The 5,886-nt window shown below is 40.6% G+C and overlaps 1 pseudogene; it reads left to right on the plus strand.

Moving 5' to 3' along the window:
- The first annotated feature begins 4,777 nt into the window (after positions 1 to 4,777).
- LOC111740676 lies at positions 4,778 to 4,896 on the plus strand (annotated as a pseudogene).
- The last annotated feature ends 990 nt before the right edge of the window (positions 4,897 to 5,886 follow it).

Genomic DNA, 5,886 nt, shown 5'->3' on the forward strand with positions numbered 1-5,886 from the left:
ATAAAATATGCTGGCTAGGAACCAGACTGGCATTAGCCAACTTAGGTCCAAACAAACCCTGGTCCTATAACCTGTATGATCCTGAATAAGTTACTCAACCTCCCTGAGCCTCAGCTTCTTTATCCCAAAAGTGGAGATAAAAAATAAATAATGCCCACTGTGGTAGATTTTTTATGAAAAGTAAATTAGATATCATCTGTAAAGGTCTTAACATGTACCTATAGAGTAAGTACTTAATAAGTGATCGTTATTAGTTCATTATTGTTATTAATCAGAAATTCCCTTACTCTTCTCCTTGGGTCTAGTTCCTAGCCAGTCTCGGAGGATCAAGGTCCTTCTCAATGCCAGTCCAAGTTCTCTTCTCTGAGTGCAACTGACACTGTTGTACTCCCACCTTCTTTGATCCAGAGGAAATTCTGACTAACCGTGCATGTTTTCTCTTGACTTTAAGGATAAGTTCTACTCTCCTCAGTGCATTTTGAAACTTCTCACCTTTCTACCTTCAATTCAAGTAGAGCCACCACTTATTAGCTCTAGCATAAGGGCTCTTTGCTCAGTTTCTCCTTCTCTTTCTCCTTCTCCTTCTTCGTCTCTCTCTCTCTCTCTCTCTTTCTCTCTCTCTCTCTCTCTCTCTCTCTCTCTCTCTCTCACATAGAATTTAGGCAGGGGTAGGTTTACAGAATAATTGGGTGGACAGTAAAGAGTTCTATATACTTGCCTTCTCGGTTCCCTCTATTAACTTTTTGCATGTATTTGTTACTACCAATAAGCCAATATTCATGCACATTGTTAAGTAAAGCCCATAGTTTAAAATGGGGTTCGTTCTTAATGGTATACATTCTTCTCTCACCTTTTTTTGTCCATTCTTTCCATGGATCTCCCTAGTCCCCCTCTTGTTTGAAGGCCTTGCCCTGCTCCATTATTCCCCAAACTACATCCAAGTCGTGCCTTTGCCCAATCTCCTCTAGTTTCACAGTACAATCTATATTTTCAAAGCAATTTCTTTCCACATTTTAAAGTAGTTTGTCCCCACGTGCATATTTAACACAAGATTTCCTTGGCACAACCTATACTGTCTCCCTTCTCAGAGTGAATATTTCCTCTGCAGAGACGCCCTGGGATTCCAGTCAGCCAGGCTACACCTGCTTTTGCACAAGTCTAACCGAGGGAAGAATCCACAAGGCAGGGCAAAAGATGTCGCTTTTCTCACTCTGCCCTGAGATGCACTCTTCCTGACCACTTATTCACCATCACGCTTGTCCTCATCAGATCAGAAAATAACAAAAAATAAAATGAATAGTAAGAGCCTCTGGCCCCCACCTTTCTTTCTTCCCAGAGCCCTCTTCATTGTCTTAACTATTTAGTTAATAAAAAAACATCTGCAGAACACCATAGGCTTGAAAGGAAAGACCCATCATTATAAGGTGTTAGTGGTGGTGCTGTCATCAGAAGGTGATATTTCCATTCTTCTCAATTCATGCTTATTAAAACCCTGAGAGTTTGTTCTCAGATTCAGAGATCTCCTCCTAGCAACAGCCCCATCCCCTTGGCAACGAATACCTTGACTCGGGTTTGTCACCAACTATAACAAAACTAGAAATTCAATACCTGCCCAAGTCATAATGTTAAGAAGCTGATATTTGGGGAATGCATATTGTTTTAAAGACTTTCACATTCAATTTACTGACTGAGTTTCAGGCCAATGGCACATTTAGGCTACATCAATATGAATCAGTTTGGTTGAATTTAGTACAATATGCGTGCATATAATTCAATCAGATAGCTGCATTTTCTTTATCCACATGACACCAGTGATGAATTTTTCACTCTTTAATCCGTTGTTTTGACAAGCGTAGTCATAGATTAAGCTACCATTTTGTTTTTCTGCTTTACAGGAGCTGGGTTAGAAAAAAAAATCTTTGGGCACGATTTTTAAAATGGTATTTTCAAATTACAGAGGGGATTTGCCATTTCCTCACGACCTAAAATGCCTTGAGGATGTGTGTTTAACTACATTCACACCCCATCTTGCACTACACAGACCTTATAAGCCCCGGTGGAGAATTTGGGGCCAATTTTATCGTTAAATAAACTTTGAAATGCCCCAGGCAGGATCGTTAACTTGTCTCCCCGACAGACTAAATGTCCAAATAGCCACCTCCCTTCTGTGGGTTCCCACAGGGCTCTGAGTGTGCTCCAGATCCCACCCCCTGGCATGAGGGGACAATTGGACCATTATATTTGTCCCAAGAGCCAGCAGCCAGCTCAGTACAGCTCTGTACACTGGGATGAAAAAAGGGGGGCCACCAAATGTAGACCACTGGGACAATTTATTTGTCTTAAGAGTGTTTAAGACACATAAGCAAACCCCAGTAGGTTATAAATGTCAGCTTTGTGCAATTACTACACAAGTCTGAAGACTATCCTATGTGGATTCAGTTTGGAAACCCTCTGGTGGGTCACACCACGTAGGTGGCCCTGACAAGAGTCTCACTCTTTGCCTCCATGACAACCCAGGAGATTAAAGACCCACCCAACACCCTTCTCCACACTGTGTTAAAAGATTTTTATCACTGTCTTCCCCAAAAATGTCAATTTGAAATTCTCAATTTTTTCCAAAAATACAATGTTAGAATTAATGAGAGTCTTAAAACTTCTAAAAGTTCTTCTTGTCCAAATTTCTAATTTTCAGAAAAGGAAACTGGCAGCCAGAGCGTTCATTTATCAGTTGAGTCAGCTCTGTTCTAATTCTAGCTTTACTACCAATTCACATTCCAATATTTTTTTAGCCTAGCTTACTGCAAGGGATAGTCAAAACTGTTGACTACAACCGAAATATATGCCTGTGTGCCTACAAGGCTATTAGAAAAAAAAGCAAAGAAGGAGAGATGCTAAGAAGGAAGGAAGATTTAGAGTCTGGTGTTCTCATTCATCACATATAGCATGTCTTATTGGATAGAAATACCGGGGCTCTTTCTTGTCCCCCCAGAACCCTCTCCTCTCTATCAGAGAGCACTCATTTATCCACAATTCTTGAGGATTTCAACTAGCTGGTATGGCACCTCATCCTCTCCTGGAGAGGTAAATGTGGCATCTGTCCCTGTGGGCCAGCACTGTATATTGCAGATAGAAACTCCTGGGGACGGTGTCTTCACCCACAGCAGGAGGAGACCTCCACAGCCATGCCAAGCTTTAAGTCCTGGATTACTATGAGGGTGAAGTTTCCATGCAAAAGCAGTTGCTGATGATGACAAGGATGGGCTGGGGTGCAAGTAACTATCAAAATTGTGTGAATGACAGCTGTGAACCTCTCTTTTGAAGAAAAGTGGCTAAGGGATAGAAGCCTGGACAGAGGAAAAAACAAATCTATATAAGCACAGGAATAAGATTGTGAGATCATTTAGTTTTGTGTTCCGATACTGCCATGGACCAAACTAAGCAAGAGTGGCAGAGAAGAATCCAAAGCACCTGTCCCTTCCAGGAAGGGATTGCTGCCACCTACTGTTGACAGAGCTGACCAAGACTTCCAAAGCCAGGATGACTCAGAAGGTTACATAGTGTTTTGTTTTATTTTGTTTTTTTCTTTTTCAAGCTGCCCCCATCCACCCAGCACCCAAAAGATAGGCGAACTCCAATCAACCCCATGACCCAAGTCAGAATCAAGGTGGCCAACAGCCCAAAAGAGTCTGGTGGTAGCAGAGTCTGCCACCCGGCAGCCTTCTACTGTTTCCTTTGTGTTAAGATCCCCTCAATATGTCCCCACCAATGAGGCCCACCTCTTCCTCTTCTTCATGGCCTTTTGCAAATGCTGAGCTTGCAAGATAAGGAAAGAAAACACTCTGGACCAAGAGAAGGAACAGCTAGTCCAGGCTGCTCCTCGAGCCAGCTGGGACCCAGAACAAGTCCCTTAACTGGTCTAACCCATGTCAGATGGATCTTCATTTGTCAAGTTGCAATAATGACAAGGAAGCATAGTTTATAATTCAACCTCACTATAGTTCAGGTGTTAAATGTGCAGCTCTGAGGTCAGAAACCTGGAGTTTAAACCTCAGCCCAGTCACTTACTGGTGGATAATCTCTCTATGCTTTGGTTTCCTCTGAAACTGCAAAATGGGGAAAATAACATTGTGTCAATGAACTGAGACAACATACGTGGGAATTAAATGTGATAAAGAATATAAAGTCATTAGGTTGGTGCCTGGTGCCAAGTAAAAACACAATAAATGCTAACCAGTTGTATGGCCATTATCACCATCCTCTGGTGAAATACAGGAAGGTGAAACAGTGTTCATGTCTCCCTGAAAATTATCAAGCGTTACACGTATAATTTATCCTTATCACGGCGCGTCTGGTTTGCCATTTCCTTCAGTCTATTTCATTGAGTCAAACAAAGGGCATGATCACCCTTTTTTCACATGGGGGAGCTAATGGGATCTGAGAAACGAACATTCGCCCTCGATTCTCAATGGATTTAGAACAAAAGAAACCTGCAAAGCACAGATAAACGAAGAACAGAAATCCCAAGTTTTGCTCCAGCTTCCTTGATTCTCGAGCATCCTCTAGTGGTGGTTTCTCAGAATAACTCCGAAAGTTTATCCTCAGAGTGAAGGAGAAACTGCAGCAGTCATTCAGACTTTAGGGTAGTCTCAGCGACACACCAAGACACTTCACTCGGTGTGTGTGTGTGTGTCTGTGAGTGTGTCTATGGTGTTTTGTTTTTTCCAGCTTTACTGAGATATAACTGATAGATAATGTATAAGTTTAAAGTATACAATGAGTCTACAGTCATGCCACCTTGAACGTGCCCGATCTCGTCTGATCTTGGAAGCTAAGCAGGGTCAGGCCTGGTTAGTACATGGATGGGAGACCACCTAGAAATACCAGGTGCTGTAGGTGTAAAAAATATATATATATATACACAATGTGATTTCATACACATACAGATTGTGAAATGTTTACCACAGTAAGGTTAGTTAACACTTCCTTCATCTCATATAATTACTGTTTTGTTGTGGTTGTTGTCATAGTAAGAATATTAAAGTTCTAATTTCATTGCACCTTTCAGGTATACAATACAGTATTGTTAACTATAGTCACGATTCTGTACATTAAATCCCCAGAATATATTAATCGTATAATTGGAAGTTGGTACCCTTGAACCAACATCTCCCCATTTCCCTCACCCCTCAGCCCCTGGAAATCATCATTCTACTTTCTGTTTCTATGAGTTCAATAGTTTTAGATTCCACATATAAGTGAGATCATACATTATTTGTCTTTTTCTATCTGGCTTACTTCACTTAGCAAGATGCCCTCTATGTCTATCATGTCATCCATCGCAAATAACAGGATTGCCTTCTTTTTTCTAGATGAATATATATATATAATCTCATATCTTCTTTATCCATCATCCTTCAATGGACATTTAGGTTGTTTCCATGTCTTGGCTATTGTGAATAATGCTGCAATGTTAATGTGCTTCCTGTTCCAGGATTTTTACAGTTCAGGTCTTACATTTAAGTCCTTAATCTATTTCAAGTTAATTTTTGTGAGTGGCCAAATATAGGGGTCCAATTATATTCTTTTGCATGAGACTACCCAGTTTTCTCTACATTATTTATTAAAGACACCATCCTTTCTTCACTGAGTATTCCTGACTCCCTTGTCAAATACTAGTTGATCATATATGCACATGTTTTTTTTCTGGGCTCTTGATTCTGTTCTATTGGTCTATGCGTCTGTTTTTATGACAGTGTCATACTGTTTTGATTTCTATAGCTTTGTAACATAGTTTGAAATCAAGAAGTGCGATACTTCCAGCTTTGTTCTTCTTTCTCATTATTGCTTTGGCCATTTTGGGATCTTTCATGGTTCTGTACAAATTTT

This window comes from Pteropus vampyrus, unplaced genomic scaffold, assembly GCF_000151845.1.
Source record: "Pteropus vampyrus isolate Shadow unplaced genomic scaffold, Pvam_2.0 Scaffold66, whole genome shotgun sequence".
Classification (NCBI taxonomy): domain Eukaryota; kingdom Metazoa; phylum Chordata; class Mammalia; order Chiroptera; family Pteropodidae; genus Pteropus; species Pteropus vampyrus.